This window comes from Babylonia areolata, chromosome 20 (assembly GCF_041734735.1).
Source record: "Babylonia areolata isolate BAREFJ2019XMU chromosome 20, ASM4173473v1, whole genome shotgun sequence".
Taxonomy (NCBI): Eukaryota; Metazoa; Mollusca; class Gastropoda; order Neogastropoda; family Buccinidae; genus Babylonia; species Babylonia areolata.
The window spans coordinates 5,414,067-5,426,566 of NC_134895.1; the positions used below are offsets into that span (position 1 = coordinate 5,414,067).

The 12,500-nt window shown below is 40.2% G+C and overlaps 1 protein-coding gene across 1 annotated transcript in view; it reads right to left on the reverse strand.

The window, feature by feature from the left end:
• The window catches only part of LOC143294924 (uncharacterized), a 30,756-nt gene that overhangs the window by 17,813 nt on the left and 443 nt on the right, over positions 1-12,500 (reverse strand). The gene's annotated exons all lie outside the window — the stretch shown is intronic.

The following is a 12,500-nucleotide window of genomic DNA, read 5'->3' on the forward strand; positions in this document are numbered from 1 at the left end:
AAAAGGAAAAAAAAAGTAAAGAAAAACAACGTCTGATGACAACATACCTACTGTATATCCGTGTTTCTGTCTCTCAGCAAACCTTTTCCGTCTTTTGATCGTTCATTGCCAAACAGATATCATACTATTATTGATCAGCAAATGAAATTGTGACTTTTACAAACTACAATTCAAATACTAATTGCAAATCATATCTGGAAACTTATCATACACTCTTTTCCTTTGGAAACTTAACTCTCTTTCTCTGTTTTCGTTGAAGGAACGTTGCTGATTGTGAATTCAGGCGAAGACCAACCGGAAAATCACACAGATTCGTCGGTGAATCACGTGTGGCTCGCGCAAAAACCTGGATGCAAGTACAAATGTTACACGTGCGCACGCACATAAACCCACCCACACCTACATACTGTATGAAACACGCACACGGATACACTCACGAAAACACACAAAACATTTCTTCGTGGAACAGCTCTCTCATCCTTCACGAGAGAGAGAGAGAGGGGGGGGGGGGGAGAGAGAGGCAGAGACACAGTCATATATATAGAGAGAGAGGGGCAGACGGAGAAACAGAGAGAGAGAAAGAGAGAGAGCGGGAGGGAGAGGGGGGGGGGGGGAAAGAAAGAGGTATGTGTGAGAGAGAGAGAGAGAGAGACAGACAGACAGACAGACAGACAGACAGAGACAGAGGGGGCCGGGGGGGGGGGGACAGATAAGGAGACAGCTGGTTCATTAATGGACAGGCGTTCCCATAAAAGGAGCACGTGAACATCGATTTTTTTAAATGAAGATCATACCCCCTCCCCACCCCTCCCAATCGCCCCCAAAAAATTCAAGTGGGTTACTGTCCAGAAAAGAAAACAGTGACCCAGCTATGGATTATCTTGACAAGAGAGAGAGAGAGAGAGAGAGAGAGAGAAAGAGACAGAGAGAGACAGAGTCAGACAGACAGACAGAGACACACAGACAGACAAACAGATCCGGCGAAAAACAACTCCGGTTACACAAGTTTACGCATCATGGCGGACAACAACGACCGAGTTTGGTAGGCGGCTGAATGAGAAAGAGACAGACGTGGTGAAGAAACGGCCACTGCTTGGCTGAGGCAAGCAAGGACACGTCATGTCACATCACATCACCACTGCGCAATTTCCGATCCCCGTTGTTTACTCCAAGTGGCTCGCTGTGGACTCCAAGTAGTAGTATAAGAGATGGGGGTTCTATATACAACTTTTTTGGGCGTATTAGCTTGTGTTAAGGCCCTCAAGCATAAAAACAATTTAGCCAAAACCTGTGTATGTTGGAGTAATACGACCCTCAAGCATAAAAAAAAAAAAAAGTTAAAACAAGTTACTAGAGCGCAAAAAAAAATCAGATCTACCTCAAAGTAATCTACCTTTTTCCCCGCAAGCATTTTTTTCCAATCTCCAACTTCCATTTGAACATATGAAAATCTACTACTGTATAGCATGGAGACAAACGTATCTACAACTTTCGAAAGAATTGGACTACGTGCCGAGAAGGCGATTGCAACACATATAATTGCTAGAAAATACATACAACAGCAACTTGGTGCCAGATATATCCAAGGTAGACTATCTAGCCAACAACAATGGCAGAACACATATACAAACTCTAGAAGGTCTTCCAACCTTTGTAGACGACCTATACGTATTCGGATATCTACAACAGAAAGATTGTGTAGTATCGAAAGGCAAAGTACTATGTACCACCGGAGCCACTTCTTCGGCAAAAAATATAGTATCTAGAATATATTCCAACCTATCGGACCTAGTGGAATACAAACACGTACATATTGCCATTGTGCACAACATTGTCTATATCTGCAAAGAACAGTACAATATCTAGTACTATAGATAGAATAGAAAGAGAAACGAATTCCAAGGCAAAAGAGAACTGGAAACAACAACATCCAAATACACCAATATATGCTCTATTTGTAGCAAAACTCGATGTATCCGAACTATCTATCGAACATCTACACAAAATCCTCCCAACATTCGAGGAGAGACTAGTAGCAAACGGATATGGTATCTATTCCATAGACTACACCAGAGATTTCTTCCGGGACTCTAGGACAGACAAGCACTAGTGGAATACCTAGCAGAAGAACACAACTTCCGAGAACAAGGCACATTCGTAGAAGCCATACAAGATTCCCAGCCTACAATACTCGACAACACACACTCTGTAGGAAACCACGTATGTACATGGATATCCGAACACAATGGCTATACAACGAGAAACCAAACTATACAACAAAATAGTATCCAATTTCCGAAGCAGGAGAAATACGAGAACAATTCGGCGGACATCTAGCAGACTACGTAGACTGTCCAAACGAACGTCTTCGAAAAACCTTCCACCATCCAGATGTGCAATCTAGAGGCTGTACTAGAATAGAAGTATCGTTGTATGCATGCAGAGATAGAACACCAGAAACAGCAAACGAACTTGTAGACGATGTATTGGAATTCGTTTCTCCTGCAAACAATCCACTATTTGTAGTACAACCAGCAAAACAACAATGGAACAATCTTGGCAAAAGAACTCGACAGATGTTTTGTTCTAGCCGATAGACCACAATCTGCAATATATGTCTGTTGGTATGCACATACAAGAACAAAAAGAATGGCAGGTGTGCGAATACGACCAACACAAAATACTGTAGACGACGACAAACTATGGAATACTGCAATTCTATGGGCTATGGGAGACTTTGGCTTTCGCAACTGTCCTATATTCCAAACCGAAATACTATTGTGCAGACAAATACAGTGGAATACATCTTTCCAAACTACAATGCTATACAAAAGACAAAAACTCGAAAACAATACTTGTAGCGTGCAATAGACCTTGCCAACTACATCCAGACGTAGAACCTCCTACAATGCTTCTTCCACCTACAAACACAATAGAATGGGAGTGGAGACCAAGAAAACACATACAATAGGAGTAGAACAACCTATCTACAAACTGCACAAAATAGAGAAAATTGCAGAACAGAAACAAATATCTCTACTATCTAGTATAGGACCGAGAAAAGAAACTTGCACAGATTGGAGAAGAACAATGCGCAGAAGAATGGAGACAAGGTGCGATAGACAAACTGGAAAAATACCACAAAGAACATACCAATACAATAGAACAACGAGAAAGAGAAATAGAACAAATATACGAGGAAATGGAAAGAAACGAAAGAGACCAATACAACTCGTTGCAAATAGAAAAACTAGTAGAAAGAACTTTCTTGGGCAAAATAGAGCATATATCCAAAATTTCCAACAAAGGTATATGGAGCGTTCTAGGATATCGACAACAAGATGGGAAAGACCACTGTAGAGTCGTAGTTGCAAAAGACGATGGAGAACCAATTTCCATATGGGCAAATACTGGACTACGAAAAATTCTACATGCAACAAAGAAATTCGTAGAATGCAAGAAAGATAGATACAATAGAGAACTGTGTTGGTTTCCAAAAGAGCGTATATTCGAAGAAGACGATCTATACAAGCAAAAACGTATACAACTACTATTTCGAGTTCTACCTCCAAAGAAATTCGTACCAAATGGCAGCGACAAAGAAATAGAATGGTTTCCAGTGGAACCTACATCTGTACCAGACGGAATAGAACTCCCATCTCTTGTAGAAATAGCACTAGAAAAGAACTGGAGAAGAAGGAAATAGAGACCAAATCGACCCTAGGTAGTACAAGTCTACCACTTTGTACGAGTGGAAAAAAAATACTAGAAATAGAACCAGGACAATATATTTGTAGAAAGTATGGCTGTAGGCCGAATATCGCAAAAAAGAGAAGTATATCTTGTTACATTGTTCCAACAGACAACAACATGGTATTCCATCTAAGACATAGAAAGCCAGGTACACGGCTATTTTCTCGAAAAAGAGATAGACACGGTATGGTGGCAGAGAAATGCTGGAAAAGACGCAACAACCAATGTTGTGTAGAGTAGGAGGAGAGAAGACAAATCCACAAAAAAAGAAAGATAGACTATTCTATATAGTAGCATCTATCGAAGAAAACTAGAATATACGACCACACTGGTAGCAGAGATATGGTTCGCCACAATAGGCAACAGCGAGAAGTTTCTCTTTTTTCTTTCTAGGACATTCTCCCAATATACCGAGGAACAGGATCTGTATGTGTTTTTTCTAGTTCTACTACCTTTTTCCTATGGCTGGAGAGAATTGTTACTGTCTGTTACCTTTTTTTGCTTTCGAAAAATTTCGAAGTCGAAACTTGGGAAAAAGGTGGATCGAATAGGATAGGATTTTTATTATACATAATACAAATATACAAAGAAAAAAATATCACCCCGAAGGGACACAATGACCTTCTATCCTATTCCCTTTTTAAATTTTCGACTTTGTTGGGATTTCTCAATGTCTTTTTGGGAGAGGACAAATGTCGATCCTTGGGTTGTTCCAAACACCCTTTTCTTTTGCTTCCCTGTTTTGTACAATATAGAACCAACCAAGTGCAAATTTGGGAAATATGCAGCAGGTTGATAACAAAAAGATTTTTTTTTGTTCCCAAAAAAAGATTTTGGGTTTTTAGTCTTCTCGTATTTGTTCACTGTTGTCCCCTTCCTTACATCCAACAAAAAATAGTATTTTATGGGGAAAAACTTTTTCTTTCTTGTAGTAGAATATTGGTTTTGTTCTATGCGAGTATCTATATTTTGCAACAGTTTGTAACAAATCGTCTATGCTTTTCTTTTCTGCATTGTCCTGCACTACAGGCAGAACACTGTCTGTATCCTTGTTTGTATTTTCCGGTACTACAGGCAAAACATTTTGTTCTTTGCCTCTCGCCATATTTTGATACAATCTATTTGTACCAAACAAATTTCTTTTGGCATCCTCTGCAGACATTCTGCCATGCAAGATTCTATTTCTTCTATTTCTTCGTGCGACAAATCTTTCTTCCGTGGCATATTCCTATATTTTCCTACCCCACATTTGTCCAAAGACTAGGAAAACCAGGATTTCTGGAAAAACTAGAAAATGCTATGCAATTGCAATACATCCTAGGAAAGGTGCGAAGCATTTGTATAGCATTGTATAGCATTTGTATAGAATTTGTATAGCATTTGTATAGCATTGCATAGCATTTGTATAGAATTTGTATAGCATTTGTATAGCATTGCATAGCACTTTCCTATACAAATTCTATACAAATGCTATACAAATGCTATGCAATGCTATACAAATGCTATACAAATTCTATACAAATGCTATGCAATGCTATACAAATGCTTCGCACTTTCCTAGGATGTATTGCAATTGCATAGCATTTTCCTAGTTTTTCCAGAAATCCTGGTTTTCCTAGTCTTTTGGACAAATGTGGGTAGGAAAATAGGGAATATGCCACGGAAGAAAGATTTGTCGCACGAAGAAATAGAAGAAATAGAATCTCTGCATGGCAGAATGTCTGCAGAGGATGCCAAAAAGGAAATTTGGTATTGGTACAAATAGATTGTACAAAATATGGCGAGAGGCAAAGAACAAAAATGTTTTGCCTGTAGTACCGGAAAATACAAACAAGGATACAGACAGTGTTCTGCCTGTAGTGCAGGACATGCAGAAAGAAAAGCATAGACGATTTGTACAAACTGTTGCAAAAATATAGATACTCGCATAGAACAAAACAATATTCTACTACAAGAAAGCAAAGATATGTCCATAGAAATACTATCTTTGTTGGATGTAAGGAAGAGGACAACCATTGTTAGAAACAAATACGAGAAGAGCTAGCAGAAGAGTCCAAATCTTTGTTGGAACAGATACAAAATAGCCGTTTGTGTATACAACACTGCATGCTATACTTCTACCAATTGCACTTGCAGTTGGTTCTATATTGTACAAAACATGGAAAGCTACAAAGAAAATGGTGTTTGGAACATACCCGAAGAAGATCGACAATTTGTCCATCTCCCAAAGAAGACATCTGGAGAAATCCCAACAAAGTCTAGAAACTATTTTCGAAATGGAATGGATAGCATAGAGTCTATTTGTGTGCAATTCGTGGATGTAGTATATTTTTTCTATTTGGTATATATTGTATATATTGTATATATAGAAAATGCCTATCCTATTCGATCACCTGTTCTCCAAGATTCGACTTCGAAGAGTTTTCGAAAGCAAAAAAAGAGTATACAGACAGGTATACAATTCTCTCCCAGCCGATATGGATAGAAAGGTAGTAGAACTAGCAAAAAACACTACAGATCCTGTTCCTCGTATATTGGGAGAATGTCCTAGAAAGAAAAAAGAGAAACCTTCTCGCTGTGCCCTATTGTGGCGAACATATCTCTGCTACCAGTGTGGTCGTATATTCTAGTTTTCTTCGATAGATGCTACTATATAGAATAGTCATCTTTCTTTTTTTGTGGATTTGTCTTCTCTCCTCCTACTCTACACAACATTGGTTGTTTCGTCTTTTCCAGCATTTCTCTGCCACCATACCGTTCTATCTCTTTTTCGAGAAAATAGCCGTGTACTGGCATTTCTATGTCTGTAGATGGAATACCATTGTTGTCTGTTGGAACAATGTACAAGATATACTTCTCTTTTTTGCGATATTCGCCTACAGCATACTTTTCTACAAATATATTGTCCTGGTTCTATTTCTAGTATTTTTTCCACTCTGTACAAAGTGGTAGACTTGTACTACCTAGGGTCGATTTGGTCTCTATTTCCTTCTTCTCCAGTTCTTTTTCTAGTGCTATTTCTACAAGAGATGGGAGTTCTATTCCGTCTGGTACAGATGTAGGTTCCACTGGAAACCATTCTATTTCTTTGTCGCTGCCATTTGGTACGAATTTCTTTGGAGGTAGAACTCGAAATAGTAGTTGTATACGTTTTTGCTTGTATAGATCGTCTTCTTCGAATATACGCTCTTTTGGAAACCAACACAGTTCTCTATTGTATCTATCTTTCTTGCATTCTACGAATTTCTTTGTTGCATGTAGAATTTTTCGTAGTCCAGTATTTGCCCATATGGAAATTGGTTCTCCATCGTCTTTTGCAACTACGACTCTACAGTGGTCTTTCCCATCTTGTTGTCGATATCCTAGAACGCTCCATATACCTTTGTTGGAAATTTTGGATATATGCTCTATTTTGCCCAAGAAAGTTCTTTCTACTAGTTTTTCTATTTGCAACGAGTTGTATTGGTCTCTTTCGTTTCTTTCCATTTCCTCGTATATTTGTTCTATTTCTCTTTCTCGTTGTTCTATTGTATTGGTATGTTCTTTGTGGTATTTTTTCCAGTTTGTCTATCGCACCTTGTCTCCATTCTTCTGCGCATTGTTCTTCTCCAATCTGTGCAAGTTTCTTTTCTCGGTCTATACTAGATAGTAGAGATATTTGTTTCTGTTCTGCAATTTTCTCTATTTTGTGCAGTTTGTAGATAGGTTGTTCTACTCCTATTGTATGTGTTTTCTTTGGTCTCCACTCCCATTCTATTGTGTTTGTAGGTGGAAGAAGCATTGTAGGAGGTTCTACGTCTGGATGTAGTTGGCAAGGTCTATTGCACGCTACAAGTATTGTTTTCGAGTTTTTGTCTTTTGTATAGCATTGTAGTTTGGAAAGATGTATTCCACTGTATTTGTCTGCACATAGTATTTCGGTTTGGAATATAGGACAGTTGCGAAAGCCAAAGTCTCCCATAGCCCATAGAATTGCAGTATTCCATAGTTTGTCGTCGTCTACAGTATTTTGTGTTGGTCGTATTCGCACACCTGCCATTCTTTTTGTTCTTGTATGTGCATACCAACAGACATATATTGCAGATTGTGGTCTATCGGCTAGAACAAAACATCTGTCGAGTTCTTTTGCAAGATTGTTCCATTGTTGTTTTGCTGGTTGTACTACAAATAGTGGATTGTTTGCAGGAGAAACGAATTCCAATACATCGTCTACAAGTTCGTTTGCTGTTTCTGGTGTTCTATCTCTGCATGCATACAACGATACTTCTATTCTAGTACAGCCTCTAGATTGCACATCTGGATGGTGGAAGGTTTTTCGAAGACGTTCGTTTGGACAGTCTACGTAGTCTGCTAGATGTCCGCCGAATTGTTCTCGTATTTCTCCTGCTTCGAAATTGGATACTATTTTGTTGTATAGTTTGGTTCTCGTTGTATAGCCATTGTGTTCGGATATCCATGTACATACGTGGTTTCCTACAGAGTGTGTGTTGTCGAGTATTGTAGGCTGGGAATCTTGTATGGCTTCTACGAATGTGCCTTGTTCTCGGAAGTTGTGTTCTTCTGCTAGGTATTCCACTAGTGCTTGTCTGTCTAGAGTCCCGGAGAAATCTCTGGTGTAGTCTATGGAATAGATACCATATCCGTTTGCTACTAGTCTCTCCTCGAATGTTGGGAGGTATTTTGTGTAGATGTTCGATAGATAGTTCGGATACATCGAGTTTTGCTACAAATAGAGCATATATTGGTGTATTTGGATGTTGTTGTTTCCAGTTCTCTTTTGCCTTGGAATTCGTTTCTCTTTCTATTCTATCTATAGTACTAGATATTGTACTGTTCTTTGCAGATATAGACAATGTGTGCACAATGGCAATATGTACGTGTTTGTATTCCACTAGGTCCGATAGGTTGGAATATATTCTAGATACTATATTTTTTGCCGAAGAAGTGGCTCCGGTGGTACATAGTACTTTGCCTTTCGATACTACACAATCTTTCTGTTGTAGATATCCGAATACGTATAGGTCGTCTACAAAGGTTGGAAGACCTTCTAGAGTTTGTATATGTGTTCTGCCATTGTTGTTGGCTAGATAGTCTACCTTGGATATATCTGGCACCAAGTTGCTGTTGTATGTATTTTCTAGCAATATATGTGTTGCAATCGCCTTCTCGGCACGTAGTCCAATTCTTTCGAAAGTTGTAGATACGTTTGTCTCCATGCTATACAGTAGTAGATTTCATATGTTCAAATGGAAGTTGGAGATTGGAAAAAAATGCTTGCGGGGAAAAGGTAGATTACTTTGAGGTAGATCTGATTTTTTTTGCGCTCTAGTAACTTGTTTTAACTATATTTTTTTTTTTTTATGCTTGAGGGTCGTATTACTCCAACATACACAGGTTTTGGCTAAATTGTTTTTATGCTTGAGGGCCTTAACACAAGCTAATACGCCCAAAAAAGTTGTATATAGAACCCCCATCTCAAGTGACGCAATAGTCTTCGTGCACGATTCGGGGTTTTTGGATCCTGGGCAGTTTTATGGTTCAACGTTACCGTCAAAAAGAGAAATTATGTTTCTGTGTGTGTGTGTGTGTGTGTGTGTGTGTGTGTGTGTGTGTGTGAGAGAGAGAGAGAGAGAGAGAGAGAGAGAGAGAGAGAGAGCTGACTCAAACGGTTTCATGACGTAACTTACGAAACCTGCTGATATAATCACCAGGAGAGGTGCATGCATATCCTTCTCTTCCTACTGCTCCCCACCCCCCACACCTCCGTGCACACATTCACACTATACACAACGTTCCTCTACAATTCATAAGGCATACACAGAAATGATAACCTGCAAGTTTACACGCGCAATCTTGGTAGTTTAATGGTGAGACACACACACACACACACAGGGAGAGAGAGACAGAGACAGAGAGGGAGGAGAGACTGACAGATAGACGGAGGGACAGAGACACACACACGGACACACACTTGGACACACACAGAGGGAGAGAACGAGACAGAGTCAGAGACAGATCGTTTGACGCACCTTATCTCTGATTCCGCATCACATTCGGTTACAAAACTCTAACATGCATGAGCACATATCCTTTAACCTTTAACACACAGAGAAAAATCATACAGACTACAGGTCCTTTAACATGTCGACGTAATTACAGATCCTCCAACATACATGGTTGCAGACCCCTCAATACAATGCCTACAATATTTATGATTACACATCTTCCATAAAACACGAATACAATTTCCATCCACAAAATGCATGACAACGTTGATTTGTTTTGTATTGTGTTGCATTGTATTGTATTGTATTGCTCTTTTTTTTTCTTTTTTTTTTTTTGTATTACAACAAATCCCACAGCAAACGCGATTACAGGTCCTGCAACATACAAGACGGTTACAGATCCTACGATATCGATGACTGTAGACCTTTGACAGACAACATCATAAACCAAGCTACATCATACACATTTAACAAACGTCAAATAAATAATATTCTATTGTACTGCGCAAAACTGAATTTTTAGAGCAATATTACTTGCCTGAAAAAAAAAAGATACAAGACTCAGTTCCAGCAAAACGGGCCTTTTAATATTACTTGTCTGAACAAGAGAAACAAGATCCATTACGTAACACCACAGCTGGCCTATAAGTGAAATATCACTTGTCTAGAAACAAACAAACAAATAAAAAAATACATAAAAAATAAAATAAAATAAACGAATAACGATTGCACCCCCACTGCGGTAAAACTGTCCTTTTGACGCGAGGCAGTGACGCTACAGTCTGTTCCGCCATGGCGCGGGGCGGACATGATAAGTGACATGACCATGCACGATCCTCTTGCACAACACGACAACAACAACACTGATACACCTCCCACCCTTCCCTTCTGCATTGGGGTCCCTCTGACCTTGTCTGGTTTTTAGGTGTGTGTGTGTGTGTGTGTGTGTGTGTGTGTGTGTGTGTGTGTGTGTGTGTGTGTGTGTGTGTGTGTGTGTGTGTGTGTGTGTGCGTGCGTGCGTGTGTGTGAGTGTGTGTGTGTGTGTGTGTGTGTGTGTGTGTGTGTGTGAGAGAGAGAGAGAGAGAGAGAGAGTTGCATTGTTCGCAAGATTGGACCTGTTTTAATTCTCTCTCTCTCTCTCTCTCTGTTCTGTGCGTTAATAAAAATTAATGTATCGGTTCATAACACGTTTTTCGTATCTTAGCTTTTTGCTGTTAACTGTTGCTTTGTGACGGTCGTTGTTTATCTCTGTGCGCGTGCATGGGTGCATGCGGGCCGGGGCGCGGTGTTGTTTGGCTGTTAAGGGCAATAAATCTGAATCACTTATTCATGAGGTCATACAGTTCCTGTGGTGGAAGGAACTGAGGGGGTGGGGGCGGGGCGAGAGATAAAAGAGAGGGGGGAGAGAGACAGAGGGAGGAGGGCAGTCAGACAAGGAGAAACAAAGTGACAGAAACAGTTACAGGAACGCATGCGCATGCATGCAGTATTGCACGCACACGCACGCACACACACCCACACACACACACACACACAATTTACACAAATTGTCGATCTGAACGAACCAGGACACGGCCAGCAGATGACTGACGAAGTAACCAGAACTGAACGCGGCATGTGCTTGTGCCGCGCGCCGCGTCACCTTCCCTTTCAGTCTTTCCTGTGCCTTCTGAACTATTCTTTCCTGTCCCTTCTGAACTATTCTTTCCTGTCCCTTCTGAACTAACTAACGGCCTGGATCATCGTTTCCCCACAAGATATCGATCTCTGACGATTACAACATCACTTTCGGATAAACGAGGAAAAGTCAATACCACTGTCATGCAGCGAGAATTTGTAAAGCGTATACGTATTGACGGAGCGTCGAAGCGTCCGTTTTCCGTGCGTCCGCAGCTGATCAGTACATGATTTTTGCCTGTAAAAAACGAATTCATAACGCGCCGCTTCCAACCAGACGCTCCGCTCTTCGGTGTCAGACAAGCTTTACTTGATTCGCCATGAAGACGGCATTATGGTTTCTAAAATGATGGATTCAACATTTTTTCCGATCAGATCTGCTTTCTTTAAAGGCATTTGCTCGCAGTACAATGGACACAGAAAAATAATAAATACACGCACATTCAAGAAAACAAAATTGTTTCTATTGGGACTTGTACAGTTCTAAACATACGCGCGCGTGTGTCCCCGCTCACATAATGATTATAACAATGGACATTAATATAGCGCATTTCTTCAGAAATACTGCTCAAAGCGCTTTACATTTTCTTCCCCACTCCCCGCCTGCCCATCAATACTCCCCTCAATACTCACATGCAACAAAATGCATGCAAAGAGGTTGCCCGGAGAAAGAGAGCACTTTGTGTGTGTGTGTGTGTGTGAGTGTGTGTGTGTAGGCGAGGGGGTGTGGGGTGTGGGGAGGGATGGGGGAGGAGTAAAGTGACGATGAAATGGATCAATATACTAGAGAATCATCACATCAAATTACATGTAAACAGAAAACAGGCATCAATGATTAAATTAGTCAAGTTGGTGAATTCGTAATTTGTCTGACTAAACTTTCAACACATTTTCTTTTTTTTTTCTAATGAAAGAATTTCCACAGAGACAGACAGAGAGAGAGAGAGAGAGAGAGAGAGAGAGAGAGAGAGAGAGAGAGAGAGAAAGGAAGAGAGAGACAGAGACAGAGCGGGGCAGGGGGTAGGGGAGTCAAAAAGGACAGAGGAAAACAGTTCAACACATTAC